This window comes from Triturus cristatus, chromosome 1_1 (genome assembly GCF_964204655.1).
Source record: "Triturus cristatus chromosome 1_1, aTriCri1.1, whole genome shotgun sequence".
Taxonomy (NCBI): domain Eukaryota; kingdom Metazoa; phylum Chordata; class Amphibia; order Caudata; family Salamandridae; genus Triturus; species Triturus cristatus.
The window spans coordinates 1,233,863,912-1,233,891,217 of NC_140579.1; positions in this window are offsets into that span (position 1 = coordinate 1,233,863,912).

Below are 27,306 nucleotides of genomic sequence, written 5' to 3' on the forward strand. Positions count from 1 at the left end.
ACTTGTTGGAGATGAGTTCTGAGAGGGAAGTCACAATGGACCCATACAGCCTCAAAAACCTCCTGTAGTACTGTCAGGGCACACAAAGTGTACGCGCGCTGACTACGGAAGCGGAGAGAAACGGGACCAAAAACTACAATTACCGTCACCCGCCGATGCCGTAAGTCATGCGCGATGACGTTGCACGTGGTAGACGTGCCGTCAGCTGAACACGATAATAGGAGGTGGCACCTTCCCGAAGACGCTGATTATTCTGAAGATGCCCGTATTTCTGGAAGTACGGTCCGGGTAAGGGTGTGAATTCGCACCACCAGCTGTTCTTGTGCTTTATCTTTGTCCGTGAGTGCGCCGGAGGCTTCCGGTGCATATTTCCTCGGTTCCTCCCGTTGGAGACACGCGATTTCCGGCGGTCTCATGCGGGAGGAAACGTTGTGTGTTTTGTGAACTCTGAACCAGTAGGTTATGAATCGCGCGTTCGTAACACTCTCGCTTTGGCTTAAAAGAGAGATTGCACATTTTGTTTACAAGTTTTACGTATGCTGCAAAGTCTGGATGTATAAGACGTTTGGCATTTGTTGTGAGCTTCTACAATGATGGGGATCTACCTACTCCTTGGATAATAGAGGAGACTGACTAACGAGCTATTGGAGTATTGGGAGATAATTTAGAAACTCTGTGCATACCCCATGCCTGCAACAAACCTTGGCTGATTGTTGTTATATTCTCATCCTTTAGAGGAGATCGTTTGATGGGGTCCGGTAAGGGCAAGCACGTTCTATGAAACAGGTATGAGTAGTATGCTCAGGCCCAGTTGATCATAAAAGAGGGTGTATGTTTCCGTGCTTGAACGAACATGTTATTAACCAGACTAATTTCTTCTATAGAATACGAATGTGCTGTTACCTTGTACTCACCCTCACATCTCGCCCGGTAGAGAGCCATCTTATTTTCTTTTATAGGTATGGTGAGTTCCCATTTGCATCACCTCATTGTAAACAACAGCCAGTTAAGGTATTGAATTGTATGGTGATATTGTTCTCTCTCTCTTTATCTATTCTCAGGTCTCACTCCCCGCTGTTCCTACCCTTTCCTTCCCTCGCCTGACCATCCCACTAGTCCGAGGGGATTAATTCTATCCGGACTTGGGGCTGTCAGGAGGTGGACCCATTTGAGCTTCAATCCAATCCTGAGGATAACCTGGTAGCCGTGACAAGTACCCAGTCAAGCCAGAGAATGCCCTGACTTAGGTCTGGGTTGTTGGAGCTTCCCAATCCAGAATTGTCTTTATTTTGGGCTTGAGGGGTTGGACTTGGCTTCCACCTACAAGGTGGCCCAAGTAAACAACAGTGCCCTGCCCTATTTGGCACTTGGATATCTTGATAGTTATGCCAGCAGTTTGCAGGGCCTGTAAAACCTTCCTAAGGTGGACCAGGTGATCCTGCCACTAAGAGCTAAACACAGTAATATTGTGAGAAGTTGGCCTGGCATATGCTGGTCACTAGTTAAAGTGGCCACCTTGCACCAGTCCAATTCGACTCTTATGGTAGATAGGTTTAAGACAACCTTTTAAAGAAAGCTATCCTAGTGGTACCTGTGGAGAGCAGCCTTCAGGCTAAGTCTCAGAGGAATGTAAAGCAGCTTATTTTACCTTATAATCTCTTGAATTACCAAATGAAAGGACACCACACAGGTATATATATAAAATATATATGTATTTATTTCTAGACACACTCTACTAATCTCTTTATGAGATTAGAAGTCAGGAACATATGCACAAATCACTGTTTCACAACAAATTAAGCACTTATATGGCTGGGGCCCTAGGGGCGTACCAGACCATATACTAAAAAAGAGGTTTAGGAATGTCGACCTGCAAGGGGACAAGGCCTAGGGCTTTTAGAATCGCGGGGGCCTCACTAATCAACCCAAGGCAGGTAAGTAAAGGACCCATGGGAGACGCGTGCAGTGTGAGAACACAGCCGTGAGTTCCGTATTGATTTCAATGGAGCAAGTTGCGGTTGGATTTTTAAAGTTTTAGGGTACTTCGGAAGAGTCTACAAGCAAGCCACTTACGAGGAAAGTACTTCGAGGGTCAACACCCACAGGAGCACCGCAGTGCATGAGTTACCTCACCCACGGAAGCCGGGTGCATAGGTGTCTTTTGGTGTCGGGTCGCGGCGTCGTTTTCAATGGAAGCCGAAGAAGATTTGCTGCTTGTGAAGACTGGAGAAGTGTCCGGTGGAATCCAAGACTGGATTCAGAAGAAGGAAGACCTGAAAGCAGAAGGGACAGTGTTCACAGCCACTTGCCAGTGACCCAGGGCCAGGAAGATGGATGCCCACGGTAGTTGGGTGATTTCAGATGATTCACGGGTGTCTTGACTCTTCAGCCACGAGGTCCAGGAGGCATCGACGATGACCAGGAGCTGGATTCGGAGTGTCCCACGAAGTCTGCGGCTTACTGAGCCAACTGGATTGGAGCCAACAAGCCTTGGCAACAACAAGTCTCGTGGAATGTGAAGAAAGTCAGCGGTGCAGACCAGCCAGGTCTGAAGGACTCACCCAGCGAGGGTAAGTCAGGGCAGGCCTGGAGCAACCAGGGGAGCCCTTTGGTTCGATGAAGAAGTCTTCAGGGGACCCACAAGCCAACCAGCAAGGGATCGCAAAGACGCCTCGTGAGGATTCACTTCACAGGAGCCCACGGTCACTCGGGACGAGGTAGGCCTCTGATTTTCGAGGGAAATCCTGCTGGAGGCTTGGACCACACGTGGTCAAATGCACAAGTTCGTAGAATGTCGTGAAGGGGTTGCACTCGACAATCGTGCACGGTACACGGGTATTGCTGTTCCTCGTCACTCGTGGGGTCCACTCGCCTCAGGTTTGCTGGGGACTCACAATGGCCGTCAAGAAGTCAGGAAATCCACTTCCGGGGCTGCAGGGACTTCGGACTCCGGCAGGAGCGGGAAAGTTTGCGACCGTTGATTTAATGTTTTGGTGCCTGCCAAGCAGGGGAGTCACTCCTTGACTCCAAGGGAGATTCTTCAGTCTTCCAAAGGTAGTGGAACGTCGAAGGTCCAGGATTCTTCTTGTAGAGCATCGTCCAGGGATATCTAGTTTGCAATGGCAAGGTTTCCCTATCTTATACTAAAGGAGAGGGAGGGACTAGCTCTATGACCACTCCTCTGGGAGGGTCAGGGGAGTGGGTGGTTACACCCACTTCCCTTTGTCCAGTTTCGCGCCAGAGCAGGGGCAGGTATCCCCTGAACCAGTTTGAGCTGGCATATGCACAGAGGAGCCTACTGCTCCCCTAGTGCAGGACTTCAAAGCACTCTAGGAGTGCACCCACCCAGCCCCAATACACTAAATTCTGTCTGGTAGGTGGTGACACCTCCCTGTGACAGGATGCCTATTGTTGGGCCTCCTCCACTGCGAGTTTCAGTCAGCAGCAGGAGGGCAGCCCAGTGTCTGTGCTGGTGGCATCCATTTTGTGATGCCAGGCTCTTTCAGATTTCTACCGTGTTTGCACAGTAGGTACATGTCTTCCCCAATAGAAGGGTGGGATCATACTCCCACACCAGTTACTGGTGTGGGGGTATGATTTCAAGGCATTTGATACCAAACACGACATGTTTTGATGCAGCCATCCCAAAGTTACCATTTACCGCTAGGTTATAATGCACTTAAGAGTATATGGTTTAACCGCATCCACAAACAGCCACAGAGAATAGACTCTGCCAGCTGCAGAGGGGCCCTGCTCATGCAGAGGCACCCCCTCACATTGTAAACCAAGCACCCTGCCTCAGGATTGATAGGGCCTGCCTTAGGGGTGACTGATAGGGGTATATGTGTGTGTAAGGTGAGATATAGGGAACCTATATCTCAGTGAGGAGTGCTAACACTACCTCACCCAGGCTGCAGTAGCAGGTCTGCGGTGTCAGATTTAGTCTGCTTCCTAGGGGTGGCATAATACATGCTTCAGCCCCTGGTAGGCCTGTGAAGTACCTATGCCCTTGGTACCTAAGGTACCATATACTAGGGACTCTTAAGGTACCACAGTATCCAATCACTAGTGCATCTAATATGCACTCCAAGTTGTTTAGAGAGAACAGAGAGACTGGGGCCCTGATTAGCAGGGACCCAGTCAGACTATAGCCAGAAACCAGTGTTAACATCAGAAAAAAAGTGGGGGCAACATAAGTGCAGATCCTACCCTCCTACAAATATCATCAAGATAAGCTGCACTGAAGCCTTCCAATCCAGAAAGGACTTGATTCACCAACCTTTGGAATGTGGAGGGGGCATTCTTTAGACTAAATGGCATCACAGTGAACTGGAAGTGCCTAGCGGGTGTGAGAATGCTATCTTTTCTTTTGCTCCAGAGGCTATGCCAAACTGTCAGTACCCTGCAATTAAGTCAAAGGTACTTAGGTATTTAGCAGCCCCTAACTTATCTATCAGTTCATCAGCCCTGGGTATGGGGTGTGCATCTGTCTTGGTGACAGCATTGAGGCATCCGTAGTCTACACAAAACCGAATTAACAAGTTACTTACCTTTGGTAACGCTTTTTCTGGTGGATACAGTATCTGCCTGTGAATTCCTCACCTTATGAATATTCCCAGCGCCAGCATTCCGCAGAATTTTTCCTAGCTCTCCACGTCGACGAGGGCGTCACAATGCTACGGCTCTGCTTGGGACTCCACATGACATCACCGGAGCCATAAGAGAGCCTCGTCGGCGTGATGATGTCAGTTCCACCCATTTTTTCCGTGCCTCCGAGACAAACAGGTGGACCGACAACAGAGTCAAAGTATACACAGTACACAATATTCAAACAAATACACATAGTGTATAATCAAAAGGAAAGCTAAAGAACATAAGCATTTCCTATAAATGTACCAGATAGAAAGAAGATACAATGTAAAACAACATGTCAAACAGAGCACCCTTTAAGGTATACAAAGGTGGACAACGGGGAGGAGGGTGGGTCAGTGAGGAATCCACAGGCAGATACTGTATCCACCAGAAAAAGCGTTACCGAAGGTAAGTAACTTGTTCTTCTGATGGATACATCTGCCTGTGGATTCCTTACCTTATGAATAGATTACCACAGCAGTCCCGCTCCCGGAGGAGGGTGTCCACCCTTCTATACCAAAAACTCCTGGAAAGTGTGGAGGGAGGCCCAAGTTGCTGCCTTACAAATGTCCAGTACAGGAACACCTCAGGCCAAAGCAGAGGTGGAAGACTTGGCTCTAGTAGAATGAGCTCTAATACCCTCAGGTGGTTCCTTACCAGCAAGGGCGTAGCAGATCTTGAGCCACAAGATGATCCATCTGGATAGAGTGCGCTTGTGCACAGCCTTGCCTTTCATGCGTCCAACGTAGCCCACAAAGAGCTGATCGTCCATACGCAAGTCCTTTGTCCTGTCTAAATAAAAGCTCACCGCTCTTTTAGGGTTCAGGCGGTGAAGTCTCTCCTCCTCCTTGGAAGGGTGAGGGGGAGGATAAAACACAGGGAGAGTTATGGACTGCCCCAGATGAAAGGGAGTAACTACCTTAGGCAGAAAAGCAGCCCTGGTCCTGAGGACCATCCTTTCAGCATGTATGGTAAAAAACGGGGGTTTTGAACTGAGAGCTTGAAGCTCACTCACCCTTCTTGCTGAGGTAATAGCCACCAGAAAGACTGTTTTAAAAGACAAAAGCCTCAAAGGACAGCTATGTAAGGGTTCAAATAGGGAACCCATCAAGAAAGTTAAAACAAGATTTAGATCCCATTGGGGAATAACAAAGGGAGTAGGCGGAAACCTATTGGTAAGGCCCTTTATGAATCTCAAAACAATAGGAGACTTAAATAAAGACGGCTGATCAGGCAAACACAGAAACGCCGATAAGGCAGACAAATAACCCTTAACCGTGGCCACAGTACAACCTTGCTGAGCCAAGGAAAGAGCAAACCGAAGAACATCTGATAAATGAGACTTCAAAGGATCAATGGATCTGAAAGAAACACGTTAGTTAGATTACTTACCTTAGAATATCCCGAGGTGTAAGACTGGATCCGGAAAGATTTTTCGTCAACAGTACCCCTGCGTTTCAGTAGGCGTCGTCTGCGGCTCCGCATCCGTCGTCTGCGTCGTGATTGCCGGGATGACGTCGCTGGAGTACTTAGACGCCGCCCTCGCGCGCTGACGTCAGTTCTTCTTTTTTCCGCGCCAGAAAACGCAGATCCGGGAAGAAGCGTGCCCTTAGTCATTTTTTGATTAACTTTTTGGACTATTTTGATCTCTTTTCTCGAGTCGACTTTGACTGCTGGTGCCAGTAGGGATGCCCGGGTTCAAGCCGTGTGACGTCTGTCACCGCCTGATGTCGGTTACTGACCCCCAACGCCGGTGTCTCACTCTCTTCCCGCCGTCGAGGCCTGCCGGCGCGCCTTCGGGTCCCGCAGGCCCGACTGGGGGTCCTAGCGAGCCGGCGGCTTCGGCCTCGGCGCCATCGACGACCTTGGTCCCGACGCCGCAGGCCCCTTGTGGGATCCAGGCCTGGATCTGGTCGACGCCAGTTGACCTCACAACTCCTCCGCTGGCGCCGACCCCCATGGTGTCGCTCCCGGCGCTGTCCTCGGACGCCGCCGCCCCTGGTTTCAGCCCTGGTCTGGGTCCGGCGTCGGAGCGGCATCGCCTCCGGCGTCGATAGGTGGGGAATTCACCTATGACCCGGCTCTGTCATTTCTGCCTGTTTATCAGGACACGGATGAAGGGGAGGCCTGGGAGGGGTCTGAGGACCCTCTAGCACAGCAGTGTCAGTTAAGTCAGGACTGGGCAGATGAGCTAGGGGAAGCCAGTGGTCTAGACACTTCGCCTGACACTGGTTTTATCTCTCCTCCTTCCGTGGCTACGGAGGAGGGTGCTACTTATGCTGTGGTGCTGAGCAACGCAGCCAAGGCCTTGCGCCTTGAGTTCTCTGCAGCGGCCGTGAGGACTAACCTCCTCACCGAGGTGCATCAACCGCCAGTAATCTCTTCGGAGCCTCTGCTGCAGTTTAATGAGGCCCTCACAGATGTTCTGATGGGCACTTGGTCCAAGCCCACCACAGTCTCTCCTGTGGATAGGAACGTGGCCCGGCGCCACCGGCCAGCTCCGGGCAACCCCTGCTTTCTGTCCGTGCACCCCACCCCTGAGAGTCTGGTTATCCAGGCATCAACGTCCCACACCGCCTTCCCGTCCGTTCCTCCGGACTGGGAATCCAAAAGGATGGAACAGTTTGGTAAGAAACTGTTTTCCTCACTCAGCCTTGGGTTGCGGTCCATTAATACCTACTCTCTGTGGGATACGGTGGTGGAAGTGCTGCCCCAGTGTCCTGAGGAGGCCAGGACACGGCTCGCCCAGGCTATTGCTGAGGGGTGAGATGCAGCATGGTATTCCATTCGATGTGGACTTGACACCACGGACTCGCTGGGTAGAGCGATTGCAACGATGGTGGCGATTCGTCGTCACGCCTGGCTGAGGTCCACCAATATTTCAGGGGACGTCCAAAGCACTCTCATGGACATGCCCTTTGATGTCCGTCGCCTTTTTAGCGACAAAGCAGATAGCGCGCTGGAGCGCTTTAAGGACTCCAGGGCTATGGCCAAGTCCTTGGGACTGTCGGCCCAGCGCCAGCAGACTTCTGCTTTTCGCCCCTTTCGTGGCCAAGGAAGGGGCGCCCCCGCACGTTCTTTCAGCTACGGGCCGCAGAACCAGCCTCAACGCAGTCGCGAACGTGGTTTCCACCATGGCGGAACAGGGGGACGGAGAGCCGGTCAGTCCACATCCGCCCCTGCAGCATCTGCCTCAAAGTCTTCCTAGTCCGGACTTTCAGGCCCATTCCACGGCAGCGGGAGGCATAGTTGGCCATCACCTGCTCCACTGGCGTTCCATCACTTAGGACAGGTGGGTGCTGCAAATCGTCCGAAGGGGCTACTCCCTCGCCTTCGAGGCGGCCCCTCCAGCCATGCCACTGCAGTACCACCGCATGTCGGGGGATCACTTGCAACTTCTGCAGGAGGAAGTTACGGCCCTCTTGGCCATGGGGGCCATTGAGCGCGTTCCTGGCCCAGAAGTAGGACGGGGTTGTTACTCCCACTACTTTCTGGTTCCCAGAAAGGGCAAAGGGGGCCTACGCCCTGTCTTGGACCTCAGGTGCGTCAACGCCTTCCTCCGGAAGGAGAAGTTCAAGATGCTGTCATTGGCTCAGGTTCTGGCTGCCCTAGACCCTGGAGACTGGATGGTAGCGTTGGACTTACAGGACGCTTATTTCCACATCCCCGTCCTGCTGGCCCACCGGCGTTACCTGCGGTTCACGGTAGGCCACGAGCACTTTCAGTTTACCGTACTCCCTTTCGGCCTCACCAGTGTCCCTTGGGTGTTCACGAAAGTGATGACGGTGGTCGCAGCTCATCTGCGCAGATTAGGGGTTCCAGTCTTCCCCTATCTTGATGACTGGTTGTTGAAGGCGGGCTCGTCCCGAACAGTCGTCTCCCACCTCCAGACTACGGCCGAACTCCTGCATTCGCTGGGGTTCTCCATCAACGTGCCGAAGTCACATCTGAGTCCCTCCCAGAAGCTCCTCTTCATCGGAGTGGTTCTGGACTCGGCGCAGTTTCGGTCTATCCTCCCGAACAGCGGGTTCGGGATATTCAGGCTCTGATTCCGATCTTTCAGCCTTTATCCTGAGTTTCGGTCAGGATGGCCCTACGGCTGCTGGGTCTGATGGCCTCCTGCTGGTACATCACGCCAGGTGGCGGATGCAGGCTCTGCAGAGGGACCTGAAGTTCCAGTGGACTCAACATCAGGGCAACCTGTCCGACCACGTCCTGATCTCGGAGGGCACTGCAAGACAGTTGCAGGGGTAGCTCACGGACCGTGATTGGGTCAGTGGCAGATCCCTCTCCGTACCCCAACCGGAGCACGTAGTGGTGACAAATGCGTCCCTCCTGGGATGGGGGACCCACATGGGAGAGGAGGAGATCAGAGTCCTCTGGTCTCCGGCGGCGTCCCGGCTCCATATCAACCTACTGGAGCTGCGGGCGATCCGGCTTGCACTGAAGGCATTCCTTCCCTCTGTCCGGGTAAGTGTAGTGCAGGTGTTCACGGACAACACCACCGCCATGTAGTATTGCAACAAACAGGGCGGTGAAGAAATTCAAAACTCCTTCTCAGGGTTAAACTAACAAAAAAAAGAAGTTGGCACAGAAACTGAAATATAAAAGAACATCTTTATTAAACTCAAAATGAGTGTGACTATGTCACCCAGAAGCCGCAGCAACTGAATGAGGCAGTCCAAAGAGAAGAGAACACTGGGGCCTTATATATGTGAGGGTTACATACTCAGCATAAAAGAAAGGGGCAGTCCTGGCTCATGCAAGCATGCAAAATGCCAATATGGACATACAAGATCTGCCAAATATTAGCCAATAGGAAAACATTCAAAACAAGGCATCATGTAACCAGAACGTCCCCCTTGAGTCATGTTTTTGCCCAACCCCATAAGTCAATCAATGACAGCACCTATAGGTCAATCAGTAATGGCAGGACATGTTTGTGTGCTTCAAAGGACAACTTGCAAAATAGGATAATGCGGAGAAAGAATACTGAAGGCCAACAAATAGTTGGGACAAGGATTAGTCAGTATAGGCAGGGATTTAGTCAGTCTGGCTAGTTCCTGGAATTGGCTTCACAACAAGGAAGGGAAGGTTATTTGACACGTGGCAGTACAAAGGGCAAAAACACTCGGTTTACCAAGCTGCCTGAGTGAGGGCAACAAAATGGCGACAGAATACAGAATGGAGTTAAAACTGAATTACCTCAGACCCTCCTTTTGCCATTACTCAGGCAAATCCTAATTCATTGCTAGGTGAGCATTTTCCATTCTACACATTTCATTTAAGCAGGTATATGTAAGCTATCAACAGGGATACAAAGAGAACAAAGCATCGAGTCATAATTAACATTCAGATAGCAGAAGAAAGTAATGACCATTATTACAAACAGGATTATCATTTTTTCACAACCCTAGGCAAAAGCAAATCCTAAAATTATTTAGCGAACCTTTTCAGGGCTCTTATGCATTTCAGTGACTATTGTATACTCAGGTGAAACAGTGGCGATCCTTATCAATGCTCTCAGGTGAAATGGGGATACTCTTCAACAGAGGATAGACCTCATTCTGCTTTTACTAAACAGAATACTACTCTAAAACAATTCCAGCAAAACAATAAGAATCAGTCTCCTAACACCCATTCTATGCAATTGCACGGGAACCGCTTGTGCAACCATAACTATGCCAAAGTCCGTTCTAAGCCTCTCTGGTAGGCTTCTATCGTCCATCAAATCTGCTTCTGTTGTTTTCTTCCGCATTGGGCCTCTTCATTCAGGCCTCCCATGAAAATAGTGCTTCTCAGTATCCGTTGGAGTGCCCTCCTGGCAAACACTCACAGCTTACTCGAAAGTCTCAATGTCTCAAGGCAGTGCACCAATATATTTCCTCTGCGGCAGGCACTACAGATATTGTGCTCTTCGTTGGTCATGGGCACAGATCATCTCGTGCAGACCCAAGTACTATTAATCAGAAAGAGCAACAGACTTTCACGCTCAGCAACACTTTCAGGCTCCAACACTCGCTATTCAGTTTCAGAGGATGTTTGGGCTGCTCTTTCATTTAATTTTCCTTTCATCATGTAGTGCCTTAGATCCTCCGGTGCACTGCCCTTCCGTTGGAGCAAAGAAAAGAGAGGGGGGGTGCCCAAAACTCAGGCCAAGGGGCTCAAGGGACTGCACACTGTCAGAGGTTACCAGCACATGACAGGTAGAAAACTGAAGCCTCAAACCAGCTCTGCCATCAACAACAGGGATCCTTCTCTTTCGCTCTTTTACACTGAAACACTGGTTTTGTGATGTCCAACGCCGTCTGATGGAGCAAGTACGATGCTTTGGAGATACCATTGATGGCGCGCTGGCGATCGCTGTCCAGCCTTGCTACTTTCTGGGTGCTGGGACTGTAGGGCCAAGACGTCCGTCTTTCATCTGTAGCTGTCACTGATGGGAATTAGGCTTAAATCAGTGTTCTGCAGGTTATTATGACTTAATTCCTGCAGAATCTAGTGACGTAGGAAATGTGACACAGTTGTTAGTTCCCCTCAGTTTAGTATAAAAACAGTTCATTGTATTTAACAATGGGACTGCAAGCAGGTGGCCTACAATCTGCAAGGGAGTGACCATACCCCATAGGACAACTCTGGTCTAGAATACACTGTCATTCTCAAAGGCAGTACTTCTAGTCTCTTCAATTTGGGTACTGTTAGACCCGGCCCTCGTAACATAGTCAGACCTGACCCCTGCACCTCACACCAGCCCCGAGCCCACGGCCTAGCCGATCCTTCCCACCAGAACACACACACCCGACCCGGACTTCCCCCGTCCGTGGCCTTCCTCCTTCGGCCACCCCGGGCCAGCGTGCCCACTTCATGCACCAAGATGGCCGCCCGGCCCCAGCGCGACCCTGGCCTAGAGGCGCTACTCCGGCTGGAGGACATCGCGCTCCCCTTGGGATAAGAAAGGGAGGAGCAGTTTCCATCACACCTCTGCGCTTCCCTGGGAAGGTGGGTTTCGATCGACCCGCCGGCCTCCCCGAGGGCTGGCTCCACGCCTGCTGGGTGTCTGGGGCTCCTCCCGACCCGGCCCTGAAAGGATCAAAGGACAATGGCAGGAAACCCCCAACAAGCGACCCCCAGGTGACAAGACCCCTGCCTGCACAGACTCCGGACATCAAAGAGGAGTCGCCCTATAACAAGGGGTGCTCTGGGACTGTCCGGCAGATTCGCCTTGGAACACCTGAGCCCTGCTGAGTGACTCGCGGCTCCCCTGAAGATCGTAAGACCTCCGACCTTGTGCCTGAGCCCTGCTGAGTGACTCGCGGCTCCCTGAAGATCGTAAGACCTCCGAACTTGTGCTTGAGCCCTGCTGAGTGACTCGCGGCTCCCTGAAGATCGTAAGACCTCCGAACTTGTGCTTGAGCCCTGCTGAGTGACTCGCGGCTCCCTGAAGATCGTAAGACCTCCGAACTTGTGCTTGAGCCCTGCTGAGTGACTCGCGGCTCCCACAGACTCTCTTGGTCCCGCCGGACCCCACGACGACAAGCGTATCCCCCAGCTCGAGGATTGTGAGCTGTGCGCCGGGTACGCTCCTGCCTTTGATTCTTATCCCCAAAGACTGTCCCGCTACCTCCTAACCCCCCTCCAAGACTTTGTGAGCCCGCGCTCTTCTTGTATATATTTTGCCTTGCTGATCATAAAGATCCCACAACTCCGATCTGATAAAGATTTGCTCTTAAGAACTTCTCGTGTACTGTCTCTCTGTCGTGTGGTGCCGAGTGTACGATCCTAGATACGAGGTTCCTCCCCTGAGGAGTCTCCCGCCAGTGCCCGGCTACGATACCTCGAGGGTGGGTCTCAGGGCAGTCAGGGCCCCTTCCGGGCCCCTCTGAGGTCGCCTTCTAACATTGGTGGCAGCGGTGGGATTCGGGCCCATAATCTAGAGATCGTACCGTGAACGGCTGACGCACTACCGACAAAGATGGCAGAAGGAAACGCTGCGGTTCTCATAGAAGACGACGCCAGTACCGTGTTCCAGGTGGAACAGCTGGAAGAGTACACTCACAAAGAACTAAAGCAATTCTGCAAGGAACTCAGAATCGCTACCACTGGTCTCAACACCAAAGAAGATATGCAAAAGGCACTGAAAGCTTGGGTGGATTCTGGAGCCTCCCGCCCAGAAGGAGCGGGGGAGCCCCACGACGAAGCTGGACCCTCCCAAGGAGAACGCAGCAGCAACCAGGTGCGAGGCTTTGTACCAGACGGGGGCCTATCCCCGGAGGAACTCGCAGACAGAGAAAAAAGTCGCCATCACGAGCTCGAATTAGCCAAACTCAAAATTGAGGGCGAGTTGAAATTAGCCGAGAAAAAGCTAGCAGTAGAACAGTTGCGAGTACAAGGAGAACTAGAAGAGAAGAAACTCCAACGAGAACACGAGGGAAGGAGACTTCAACTGGAACATGAACGCAGCTTGAAGGAAATAGAACTGAAAGCAAGAAGCGAAGAAGCGCGGCCCCCGGGGAACCGGGAGGCGGCCGCCCCGACGGAGCAGAAGGTCCACATCCCCAAGGATGTGGTCAAAGAATATTACAAAAATGATGACATTCAGCAGTGGTTCCGGGCCTACGAGGTCGCCATGACCTCCCATCGGGTCCCACAGAAGGATTGGGGGGCTGGGTTATGGGGACGATTCCTGAGCGAAGGGAGAGACACCCTGCTCGATCTACCCACCTCCATGCAGACCTCCTATGAACACATGAAAGCGGCCCTCCTCACTAGGTACGGCCTCACCCCGGAGATGTACCGCCAGCGGTTCCGGGACTGCAGGAAGATCCCGGGTACCACCTGGGTGGAATATGTGAATTTCTTCAGCCGCGCCTTCGATGGGTGGATCAAGGGCAGCAAGGTAACCACCCTGGAAGAACTAACCGACCTTATGTTGTGGGAGCACCTGGCTGCCAACTGCTTTGTGGAACTACGCCAGCATCTGCTCGACAGCAAGCTCACGGACCCGAGGAAGCTGGCTGTCGAGGCGGATCGCTGGACCAACACCCGGGTCTCCCGGGGCCCTGTAGGAGAGTACCCCCGAGCCAGTCAGGGACCACCCCGCCAGAGAGGGGGGGGAAACCAGGGAGGGCAGAGAGAGTCCCAGGCTAGTCCCTCGAAGTCCCAATCTCCACCTTTCCCGGCACCCCCGCCAGCTGTATCCGGCCCCCCCCTGAGACGGGGGCACCGGGTAACCATCACTTGTTTCCGTTGCCAGAAGCCCGGGCATTACGGCAATGACCCTGAATGCCTCATGGCCCCACGCACCACCCAGGCAGCACCCCCCGCTAGACAGATAGCCAATGTAGCCCTGGGGGAGGAGGTTGAGGAGGCCGAGGAGTGGGAACCCGCCGCTATGGCCCTAGTATCCTTAGGAGATAGAGAGATGGTCCCTGGGAGCCTCCTGCCCTCTAACACAAAGAAATATGGGCAGCTCGTAACGATCAATGGCCACCAAGTAGAAGCCCTCCGTGACACAGGGGCCAGCATCACCGGGGTCCTCAGCCACTTAGTCCACGAAGACCAGGTCCTCCACAACGTATTTTGCCCTGTCATTTCAGTCGACAACACAGAAAGCCTATGTAAGGTAGCCCTGGTGCCCTTTGAGTGGGGAGGGGTGGTCGGCAAACTGAAGGTCGCAGTGAGAACCTCCCAGCCCGTCGACTGTCTCCTGGGGAACGACCTGGAAAGTTCCCCCTGGGGACAAGTTGAGCGCAAGACCCACCTAGGGATGATGGGCCTCCCTTAGTGAGTGTGCGCCACCACTCGATCCATGGCGGCTCGACTGACCCCCCTGAGGGACGTCGACGACGCCCCGGTCCCTGAAGATGGGATGGTCCCGGCCGAGGGTCCCCACATCCCCCCACCAGAAGAGTCGATCGCCAGTGACGAACCCCCGCCTTCCGACTCCACCCAAGACACCGAGTTAGGCGATCTGCCCGAATTAGCCCAGTGGCGCCACGAGGGGGGCCCCTCCCGAGAGGAGTTCTGCCGAGAGCAGGCTACCTGTCCCTCCCTGGTCGGGCCCCGGCAGCAGGCAGAGGCCCAGGCCGCAGGCGACCAGACGGGGACGCACCGGGTATACTGGGAGAATGACCTTTTGTACAGCGAACAGAAGTCGGTGGAGCTAGGGTCCGGCCGGGTGCTGGTGGTACCCCTACGCTTCCAAACCCTCCTCCTGGGCTTGGCCCACGACGTTCCCCTCGCAGGTCACTTGGGTCAGGACAAAACATACAGTCGCCTCGTGACTCACTTCTACTGGCCCAGAATGAAAGCGGATGTGGGAGCCCACTGCAAGTCCTGTCCCACGTGCCAGGCCAGTGGGAAGAGTGGAGGGAAGCGCAAGGCTCCCCTCCAACCCTTCCCTGTCATCAGTACCCCTTTTGAGCGGGTCGGGATCGACATTGTAGCACCTCTGGACCCCCCAACTTCCCAGGGGCACCGGTTCATCCTCGTCCTGGTGGACCATGCCACCCGTTACCCTGAGGCCATCCCCCTGCGTACCCTCACGGCCCCCGTGGTGGGCCGGGCGTTGATGGGAATCTTCTCCCGCATGGGTTTTCCCCGCGAGGTCGTGAGCGATCGCGGTACCAACTTTATCTCCCGATACATGAGGTCCTTATGGCAACAGTGCGGGGTGTCCTACAAGTTCACCACCCCGTACCACCCCCAAGGAAACGGCCTGGTAGAGCGGTTTAACCGGACTCTGAAGGGGATGATCGCAGGCCTGGAAGAGCCCCTCCGGCGTAAGTGGGACCTCCTGCTCCCCTGCCTCCTATTCGCATACCGAGAGGTTCCCCAGAAATCCTTGGGTTTCAGCCCCTTCGAGCTACTCTACGGGCACCCCGTCAGGGGGCCCCTCAGCCTGGTCAAGGAAGAGTGGGAGGCGGCGCCCCGAGGCCCCCCCCGAGACGTGTTCCGTTACGTCCTGACCCTCCGAAATCAGACGAGGAGGTTCCGGGAGATGGCAGAGGCCAACCTGGAGGCGAGTCAGGAGGAGATGAAGCGCTGGTACCAGAACGCCGCGCTAGTCGAGTTTCAGCCGGGCCAGCTGGTGTGGGTCATGGCCCCCGTGAAACCCTGCGCTCTCCAGGATAAATGGACCGGGCCCTTCAAAGTAGTTGAGCGGAGGAGCCCGGTCACGTACTTGGTAGACGTCCAGTCACCCCGGGACCCCCTCCGGGTCCTCCACGTGAACCGCCTCAAGCCCCACTTTGTGCGGACGGAGCTGAGCCTTCTACTGGCCACTGACGACGGGTCCGAAGAAGAGTCAGATCCTCTCCCTGATCTTCTGTGCACCAAGGAGAAGGACGGCTCCGTAGAGGGAGTGAACCTCTCCCCGTCTCTCACTCCCCAGCAACGTGAGGATTGCCGCCAGCTCCTAGGGCAGTTTTCGGACCTTTTCTCCTTGGTCCCCAAGGTCACCGACTGGTGTGTCCATGATGTGGATACCGGGGACAGCCCGCCAGTAAGACACCGAGCCTACCGAGTCCCTGATCGGGTCCGGTCCTGTATCCAAGCCGAAGTCTCAAAAAATGTTGACCCTAGGCGTGATCGAACCCTCAGACAGCCCCTGGGCCAGCCCCGTAGTCCTGGTCCCAAAAGCAGCTGCCCCCGGGGTCGCCCCAGATCTCCGCTTCTGTGTGGACTACCGGGGACTCAATGAAGTCACCCGAGCCGATGCCCACCCCATTCCCCGAGCCGACGAGCTCATTGACCGGCTCGGGGCTGCTCGGTTCCTCAGCACCTTCGATCTCACCTGCGGCTACTGGCAAATTGCGCTCACAGAGGGAGCCAAGGAGCGGTCCGCCTTCTCCACCCCGTATGGGCACTATCGCTTTCGCGTGATGCCTTTCGGGATGAAAAATGCCCCGGCCACCTTCCAGCGACTGGTAAATAGAGTCCTGGCCGGGCTGGAAAAATTCAGCGCTGCATATCTCGACGATATTGCAGTTTTTAGTTCCGAATGGAGTGAGCACCTCCAGCACCTCCGGAGGGTGCTAACAGCCCTACGCCAGGCAGGCCTCACCGTGAAAGCCAGCAAATGCCAGATTGGGCAAGGTTCGGTAACCAACCTGGGGCACCAGGTCGGAAGCGGGCAGGTCGCCCCTCTACAGCCCAAAATCGACGCCATCCTAGCCTGGGAACCCCCCACTACCCAAACAGAGGTCCGAGCCTTTCTGGGCCTCACGGGCTACTACCGGAGATTCATCCGGAATTACGGCAGCCTGGTCGGTCCCCTCACGGGACTTACGTCCAAGAAACAGCCCAAGAAGGTACAGTGGTCCCCTGCCTGCCAAGAGGCGTTCAATGCCCTGAAAACGGCCATGTGTACGGCCCCCGTCCTCCAGGCCCCCGACTACTCCAAAGAGTTTGTGGTACAAACTGATGCCTCCGAGCATGGCATCGGGGCAGTCCTCTCCCAGGTAAATGACCAGGGTCTAGACCAGCCCGTGGCCTTCCTCAGCCGAAGGCTGTTGCCCCGGGAACAGAGATGGAGTACCATCGAGCGCGAGGCGTTCGCCGTAGTCTGGGCCCTCAAGAAACTACGCCCTTACCTGTTCGGCACCCATTTCAAGGTCCAAACCGATCATCGCCCCTTGCGATGGCTCATGCAGATGCGAGGAGAAAACCCCAAGCTTCTGCGGTGGTCAATCTCCCTCCAGGGGATGGATTTCACCGTGGAACATCGCCCTGGTACGGACCACGCCAACGCCGATGGCCTCTCCCGATTCTTCCGCCTCAGCGAAGAGAACCCCCAAGAAGATGGGTAGTTCTCTCCGGCTTTCAGCTGAGGGGGGACGCGTGTTAGACCCGGCCCTCGTAACATAGTTAGACCTGACCCCTGCACCTCACACCAGCCCCGAGCCCACGGCCTAGCCGATCCTTCCCACCAGAACAAACACACCCGACCCGGACTTCCCCCGTCCGTGGCCTTCCTCCTTCGGCCACCCCGGGCCAGCGTGCCCACTTCATGCACCAAGATGGCCGCCCGGCCCCAGCGCGACCCTGGCCTAGAGGCGCCACTCCGGCAGGAGGACATCGCGCTCCCCTTGGGATGAGAAAGGGAGGAGCAGTTTCCATCACACCTCTGCGCTTCCCTGGGAAGGTGGGTTTCGATCGACCCGCCGGCCTCCCCGAGGGCTGGCTCCACTCCTGCTGGGTGTCTGGGGCTCCTCCCGACCCGGCCCTGAAAGGATCAAAGGACAATGGCAGGAAACCCCCAACAAGCGACCCCCAGGTGACAAGACCCCTGCCTGCACAGACTCCGGACATCAAAGAGGAGTCGCCCTATAACAAGGGGTGCTCTGGGACTGTCCGGCAGATTCGCCTTGGAACACCTGAGCCCTGCTGAGTGACTCGCGGCTCCCCTGAAGATCGTAAGACCTCCGACCTTGTGCCTGAGCCCTGCTGAGTGACTCGCGGCTCCCTGAAGATCGTAAGACCTCCGAACTTGTGCTTGAGCCCTGCTGAGTGACTCGCGGCTCCCTGAAGATCGTAAGACCTCCGAACTTGTGCTTGAGCCCTGCTGAGTGACTCGCGGCTCCCTGAAGATCGTAAGGCCTCCGAACTTATACTCGAGCCTGCCTAGTGACTTGCGGCTCCCACAGACTCTCTTGGTCCCACCGGACCCCACGACGACAAGCGTATCCCCCAGCTCGAGGATTGTGAGCTGTGCGCCGGGTACGCTCCTGCATTTGATTCTTATCCCCAAAGACTGTCCCGCTACCTCCTAACCCCCCTCCAAGACTTTGTGAGCCCGCGCTCTACTTGTATATATTTTGCCTTGCTGATCATAAAGATCCCACAACTCCGATCTGATAAAGATTTGCTCTTAAGAACTTCTCGTGTACTGTCTCTCTGTCGTGTGGTGCCGAGTGTACGATCCTAGATACGAGGTTCCTCCCCTGAGGAGTCTCCCGCCAGTGCCCGGCTACGATACCTCGAGGGTGGGTCTCAGGGCAGTCAGGGCCCCTTCCGGGCCCCTCTGAGGTCGCCTTCTAACAGGTACCCTTCATTATCCTCTGCCATCTGAGGGTAGATAATTACATGGGAATTCTATCACATGGTGGCATTGCCTAATGGGGTAAACATTTTTATTTTTTTACTTTTTTTTTCTTCAATGATTACGTCTAGGTGTTCCTAAATTCCTTATCTAGAACACCTCAAAAGAGAAATCACATGATACAGATTATCAGGGACATGTAGATACCTCCCTTTAATAACTGTGCATCAGGTGCACTATGCAATACACAGGCTAATAATCAAATGTGGAAACAAAAGACAAGAACTAGAGAGTCCTGGTATTTCCATGATTTAGAACACATCTGATCCCACCGAAAATTAAAAAAGCAGGAACAAAAGGATAAAAAACCAAATTAAAATAGTCATTGAAAATTTGTCATGTTCAAAAAAATAAATGTAAGGTATCTCCTATTGAGGTGGAAAACTTGTCTTACTATAGTATTGAGTCAGTTAACCAGTCCATCACTACCCTGACAGTCAGACTGGAAAACATCGAAGTAGGCCTAAAGAAAATTCTTAAAAACCAGTCTGGTCATACAAAAAGGTAATTATACATAATATGGGGGTCCCTGGTACATTACTACAGTCTGGAAATGTGAACCTGAACAATACACCAATAATAATAAAAGGGCTGACTGGTGAAAGGAATTCGAAAAAGAGAAATGGGACTAGGACATAGCTAAAATCCCCAATAACTAGGCACAATGCAACATCAATCAGGGGAGAAGCGGCAAAAGAAAAATCTATAGGAAGAACGAAAAATTACTCCGGTGATAGTCAAGTTTGTGACACAATACCAAGAGTATGGGTGATACACAAAAGTCAAAATAGTACACAAATTTTAACTCTACCGCTGGCCCCTACACCATATACGGTAATCTCAGCTAATGTTCCAGTTCCTCACAACACCATGTCATGTACTTTATGCACTATGAATGTGCAGCCCAAAACCCAATATTCGGGCCTGCTTAATTTGTCAGGCTTAAAATGAAAATTACACTTTTTTACTTTCCTAACCCTCCGTTTGACAGCTGGTCACCAGTTAGTGGTGACCGGCTGTCAAATATAACTTACTGTGTCGCTTCTGACACACAGGACCAGCAGGACAAATTCATAGAAGGACAAATTGCAAAAACATGGAAAACATACAAACATTTTGTTTTGTTTTCAAAGAAGTCATACCAAAAAAAAAATCATCTTGTTTCAACCTACTGCTGATACTTCACATAACACACAAAATATCAACTGTAACCAACCATCTTAAATTAAGGCAACTACATGGACAGTATTTTCAAAAGCAAAAATATGAATGTATCACCCTCTTTGAGGCCCTGCTTTGAGCGAGGCCGTGCATGAATGCACTTCTCGACCTTGCACAGTCCTCCAAGAGCTAAGAATAACACCTCAGCAGAACATTCTGGGCTGCTATCCAGCCTCTGCCAGCATTCCTGGTCCCCGCCACTTTTCAGGGTTCCTATAGTGTGCAAGCATTAATGTCTTCTTGTCAGAGAAGCTTTTCCAAGCAATGGTTTCTCCATCTGTTTACACTCACTCCTAACTCCCACCTTACTGACCTCAAGGTCAAAATCTGCCTCGCGTTCTGCGCTCCTCAGCCCTGTCTCTCTCCTCACCCTGAAGCTTGTCACAGACAAAAAAACCTTCCTAACTCTTCCTAACCTGCAATAATTAACCCTTTTTAAAAACACATGTTATATATATTACTTCTTTTAGGGGCTACAATTTATTTCTATTCTTAAATTATTAAAACATTTACTGTGAATAACTCACTGAACATAATAACATAACATACTAGCTTTAGAACAAATGTTTGTTACTACCCTATGCAACGGTACTTAGTTCATCAACCTTAAAAGGATGAACGTCTCAGTAGGTCTAGCTAGAGTTAGAACCTTCAATCTTGATATTAAACCCAAACCTCTGCACTGGCCACATTGGCTCACTGAGACATTAAAAGCAACCCCAAATGGGAACAACCTGCAAATTTGTATTATACCTAAATATATGCATTTACTGAAGCCTAAGGTACTTTAAAGCTATTGTAAAGGGCAAGAATGCTGTTAAATAGTCTATTTTACCCAATTTCGACGTTGATATTTGGGGCACTTAAAAATAAATATCCTATAATTGTGCTACATATTAATCATCCTCAGAATGTTCTTTACAGATTGCAGATATTGGACATTAGACAAATCTCTTGCAAATCCTTTAGAAAAATGAGTTTTTTTAAGCCTGCGCCAAGTGAAATTCCATATACAAATGTCCTCATTATGCAGTATAACACAACTTAAATTAAATTATAATGCTAGGAGGTCACAGTATGAGTATTAAGCTTTATAAATAGTAAAAAAATGAATTTAGAAGCACTTATTTTTATAATTATTTTTCATAATTAATAATTATTTTTGATAAACCCAATCATTTTTGATAATTTCACATATAAAAGCAAGCTGCATCTCTTGCCTATCATTTTAGATTCATTCATTGATAAGCCTAAGCACAGAAGCCTAACTTAAAACATGACAAAAAAATGTTTTCTTCGCCACTTTTTTTTTAACAGAACAATTATTTTAACATTAGAACCAAAAATATTCTTATAAAAATGCTTAAAGAGAGGAAACCCTTAATTGAAATGTCTTCCTGTAATACAAAATAATGAACCTTAGTTTTGGAACCTTTTTAAAACAACATTTTGAAATGCAAAGTTTCATCCGTGTTCAACTGAGGGCGAAGTCCTGGCTGAGTAAACATTCCTGTCCGTTAGAGCTGCTTGCTTAGCGACAATAAAAGCTTGTCTCTCAGTGTTGTAACATGAGCACGGTGGCAGTCTTTTTCAAACTAAGACATATCAATGCGTGTTGCGTTTGAGTTCAGCAAAAATTTACTTCAGCTCAGTCAGGAGTGATATCATGTGGAGGATCAAAATCAGGAAGATCAGAAATATACTGGGCTGCAGAGACAAAGAATTCCCAGAATCTCCGTGCACTGAGTACCTCCTTAGTAGAGTCCTGTCCTCAGTAGATTTCAGTCTCCTGACAAAATCGCTCCCTCAGATAGCCACTCCTGATGAGCCTCACAGAGGGCACCAATTTGAAGAAATTCAGAACTCCTTCTCAGGGTTAAACTAACAAAAAAAAGAAGTTGCACAGAAACTGAAATATAAAAGAACATCTTTATTAAACTCAAAATGAGTGTGACTACGTCACCGCAGCAACTGAATGAGGCAGTCCAAAGAGAGCAAAACACTGGGGCCTTATATATGTGAGGGTTACATACTCAGCATAAAAGAAAGGGGCAGTCCTGGCTCATGCAAGCATGCAAAATGCCAATATGGACATACAAGATCTGCCAAATATTAGCCAATAGGAAAACATTCAAAACAAGGCATCATGTAACCAGAACGTCCCCCTTGAGTAGTGTTTTTGCACAACCCCATAAGTCAATCAATGACAGCACCTATAGGTCAATCAGTAACGGCAGGACATGTTTGTGTGCTTCAAAGGACAACTTGCAAAATAGGATAATGCGGAGAAAGAATACTGAAGGCCAACAAATAGTTGGGACAAGGATTAGTCAGTATAGGCAGGGATTTAGTCAGTCTGGCTAGTTCCTGGAATTGGCTTCACAACAAGGAAGGGAAGGTTATTTGACACGTGGCAGTACAAAGGGCAAAAACACTCGGTTTACCAAGCTGCCTGAGTGAGGGCAACAAAATGGCGACAGAATAAAGAATGGAGTTAAAACTGAATTACCTCAGCGGGGTGGGGTCATGGACCCTTTGTCAGGAGGCTCTGCGCCTCTGGACATGGCTGGAACATCAGGGCATCACCCTGGTGGTTCAACACCTGGCAGGCTCTCTGAACGCCAGGGCGGACAAACTCAGCCGTCGGTGCATGATGGATCACGAGTGGCGTCTGAACTCGGAAGTGGCGCAAGGTCTCTTTCGGCAGTGGGGAGAGCCTTGGTTAGATCTATTCGCCACCGAACAGAACGCGCAATGTCATCAGTTCTGCGCGTTGGAATTTCCAAGGCGGCACTCGCTCAGATGCTTTTTGACGTGAGTGGAGTTGCGGTCTCTTATACGCCTTTCTGCCTATACCACTTCTGCCCAGAGTGCTGAAGAAGATTAGGCGCGACCGGGCCCAAGTCATCCTTGTGGCTCTGGATTGGGCACGAAGATACTGGTATCCCGAGCTACTCAGTCTGTCAATCGATTCTCCGATTCGACTGCCTCTTCAGGAGGACCTTCTGTCGCAGCAGCAGGGGACAGTCCTCCACCCGAACCTGTCCAGCCTCCACCTCCATGCGTGGAGATTGAGCGGCGGCAGTTGATGCCATTTGACTTGCCTCCTGAAGTCTGTGATGTCATTCTGGCAGCCAGGCGTCCCTCCACTAAAACGGTATACGCCTGCAGGTGGAACAAATTTGTGGCATGGTGCACAGCAAAGGCTGTGGATCCCCTTTCCGCCCCTCTTTCTGAGGTTCTCCTCTTTCTCCATTCCCTGGCTCAGCAGAGCTCTGCTCTGGGCACCATCAAGGGATATCTTTCAGCTGTTTCAGCCTTCTTGAGGCTTCCTGATCAGCCTTCTCTTTTGAAGTCCCCTGTTGTCAATAGATTCTTGAAAGGCATCACGCATATGTTTCCTCCAGGTCCTTTCGTGATGCCTCAGTGGGACTTGAATCTGGTTCTTACTTTCCTGATGTGTGCTCCCTTTGAGCCACTTCATAATTGCCCTCTCCGTCTTCTGACTCTTAAAACTGCTTTCCTCGTTGCCATCACCTCTGCCAGAAGAGTGAGTGAACTCCAGGCTCTTTCATCTAAACCTCCTTTCCTTTCTGTCCATCAGGACAAGGTTGTTCTGAGGACTCGTCCTTCTTTTCTTCCTAAGGTGGTTACTGCCTTTCACATCGGGCAGTCCATTACCTTGCCCACCTTCTTTCTACCTCCGCATCCCTCGAAAGAGGAAGAGGCTCCACCGTCTGGACCCAAAACGTGCGCTCTCCTTTCATCTGGACCGCACAAAACCGTTCCGGGTGGATGACCAACTCTTTGTTGGCTACGTGGGCGCTAAGAAGGGACGGGCGGTGCACAAGTGGACCATCTCTCGGTGGGTCATTTTGTGCATTAAGGTCTGTTATTCCTTGGCTAAAAAGGATCCTCCTGTGTGGCTGCGCGCCCATTCCACTCAGGCCACAGCGGCTACTACTGCCTTGGGGCGGGGAGTCCCTTTGCAGAACATTTGTCAGGCAGCTACGTGGGGCTCGCTGCACACGTTTGCCAAGCATTACTGCCTGGACAGCCAAGTCCGGAGGGAAGGTTTCTTTGGCCGTTCCGTTCTCCAGGACTTCCTGGTGTGATCTTGTTTCGCAGGCCCACCACCGGGGTTGGTATTGCTGGGGTATCTATTCTAAGGTAAGGAATCTAACTAACGTGTTTCTTTCTGATGCATGTTACTTACCTTCGGTACCGATATATCTGTAAGAAACATTAGTTAGTTAGATTCCTTACCGCCCCACCCATCCTCCCCATTCTGCGAACCAATATCTAGGGTTAAGGTTTTTCCCTTTGAGGGCCCTAGTTTCATGGCAACAGTGTCGGTTTCTTGCATGGCTCTGCGTTCCTGGCACAGAAAGCTATGTACAGAACTGACTTCAGCGTGCGAGGGCGGCGTCTAAGTACTCCAGCAACGTCATCCCGGCGATCACAACGCCGACGACGGACGCGGAGCCGCAGACGACGCCTACCGACATGCAGGGGTACTGCGGACGAAAAATCTTTCCGGATCCAGTCTGACGCCTGGGGATATTCTAAGGTAAGGAATCTAACTAACTAATGTTTCTTACAGATATATCGTTACCGAAGGGAAGTAACTTATGCATCTCTCTCCACACCAATTAACATATTTCGACCATCTATAGGAATAATAAATCGATTTAGTGGAGTGTCGCCTGGACGATAAGATAACATCCACAACGTCCAGCGGGAGAGAGAAGGAACTCAGGTTGCCCCCTTTTGTACCGCTTTGTTCGCCATAAGTTGGCAGGGTATGCTCCGACGTGAGTCCCTTGCTCACTTTGCCACTGGATTCAAGCAAGCCTGGCTGAAGACGGCTGAAATGCCAGAAACCGGTCCTAGGAAGCTTGTTTCCGGTCCAGGGAAGGCATGGCTTGGCAGTTCGGGCTGGACTGTTCCCATGAGGCACAGGGTCAGACTGATTTGCATATGGCCATGTCTGAACTGGGGTGGCAGAGTGGGCTAAAGAACGGTGATGGATCAAACCCAGATCTGTTGACTGGGTGTGAGTGTTTGATTGGTTCTGATGCTCCGTCCATCACCACCCCCTTTTGTACCGCTTTGTTCGCCATAAGTTGGCAGGGTATGCTCAGACGTGAGTCCCTTGCTCACTTTGCCACTGGATTCAAGCAAGCCTGGCTGAAGACGGCTGAAATGCCAGAAACCGGTCCTAGGAAGCTTGTTTCCGGTCCAGGGAAGGCATGACTTGGCAGTTCGGGCTTGACTGTTCCCATGAGGCACAGGGTCAGACTGATTTGCATATGTCCATGTCTGAACTGGGGTGGCAGAGTGGGCTAAAGAACGGTGATGGATCAAACCCAGATCTGTTGACTGGGTGTGAGTGTTTGATTGGTTCTGATGCTCCGTCCATCACCACCCCCTTTTGTACCGCTTTGTTTGCCATAAGTTGGCAGGGTATGCTCAGACGTGAGTCCCTTGCTCACTTTGCCACTGGATTCAAGCAAGCCTGGCTGAAGAGGGCTGAAATGCCAGAAACCGGTCCTAGGAAGCTTGTTTCCGGTCCAGGGAAGGCATGGCTTGGCAGTTCGGGCTGGACTGTTCCCATGAGGCACAGGGTCAGACTGATTTGCATATGGCCATGTCTGAACCGGGGTGACAGAGTGGGCTAAAGAACGGTGATGGATCAAACCCAGATCTGTTGACTGGGTGTGAGTGTTTGATTGGTTCTGATGCTCCGTCCATCACCACCCCCTTTTGTACCGCTTTGTTCGCCATAAGTTGGCAGGGTATGCTCAGACGTGAGTCCCTTGCTCACTTTGCCACTGGATTCAAGCAAGCCTGGCTGAAGACGGCTGAAATGCCAGAAACCGGTCCTAGGAAACTTGTTTCCGGTCCAGGGAAGGCATGGCTTGGCAGTTCGGGCTGGACTGTTCCCATGAGGCACAGGGTCAGACTGATTTGCATATGGCCATGTCTGAACTGGGGTGGCAGAGTGGGCTAAAGAACGGTGATGGATCAAACCCAGATCTGTTGACTGGGTGTGAGTGTTTGATTGGTTCTGATGCTCCGTCCATCACCACCCCCTTTTGTACCGCTTTGTTCGCCATAAGTTGGCAGGGTATGCTCAGACGTGAGTCCCTTGCTCACTTTGCCACTGGATTCAAGCAAGCCTGGCTGAAGACGGCTGAAATGCCAGAAACCGGTCCTAGAAAGCTTGTTTCCGGTCCAGGGAAGGCATGGCTTGGCAGTTCGGGCTGGACTGTTCCCATGAGGCACAGGGTCAGACTGATTTGCATATGGCCATGTCTGAACTGGGGTGGCAGAGTGGGCTAAAGAACGGTGATGGATCAAACCCAGATCTGTTGACTGGGTGTGAGTGTTTGATTGGTTCTGATGCTCCGTCCATCACCACCCCCTTTTGTACCGCTTTGTTCGCCATAAGTTGGCAGGGTATGCTCAGACGTGAGTCCCTTGCTCACTTTGCCACTGGATTCAAACAAGCCTGGCTGAAGACGGCTGAAATGCCAGAAACCGGTCCTAGGAAGCTTGTTTCCGGTCCAGGGAAGGCATGGCTTGGCAGTTCGGGCTGGACTGTTCCTATGAGGCACAGGGTCAGACTGATTTGCATATGGCCATGTCTGAACTGGGGTGGCAGAGTGGGCTAAAGAACGGTGATGGATCAAACCCAGATCTGTTGACTGGGTGTGAGTGTTTGATTGGTTCTGATGCTCCGTCCATCACCACCCCGTTTTGTACCGCTTTGTTCAATCTCAGGGCATGAAGGTGCAGGTTCTGGAGGTGGGGTGTAGAACCTGCCCCAGCGACTGCGAGAGGAGGTCTGCCCTGAGAGGGAGACGGAGCGGAGGGTGCGATGAGAGGTGAAGTAGATCTGTGTATCACACCCTTCTTGGCCAATCCGGGGCGATCAATATGACTTGGGCCCGGTCTTGGCGAATCTTCATCAGAACCCGAGGAATCATGGGTATGGGAGGAAACGCGTAAAGGAGTTGTGAGCTCCAATGCAATTGAAACACGTCCCCCAGCGCTCCCTGCATCGGATACTGGAGACTGCAGAACAACGGGCAGTGGGCATTCTCTTGGGTGGCAAACAGGTCCAACCGAGGAGATCCCCACATCTGGAAGATGTGATGGACCACCTCCGGATGGAGCCGCCACTCGTGATCGGCCGAGTAATGCCGACAGACTGTCCGCACAAACATTCAGCACACCGGCTATATGATTTGCAAACACACAAATCTGATGGTCCTGAGCCCAGGACCAGAGTCGCAGAGCCTCTCGACAGAGACGATATGACCCTACACCTCCCTGTTTGTTGATGT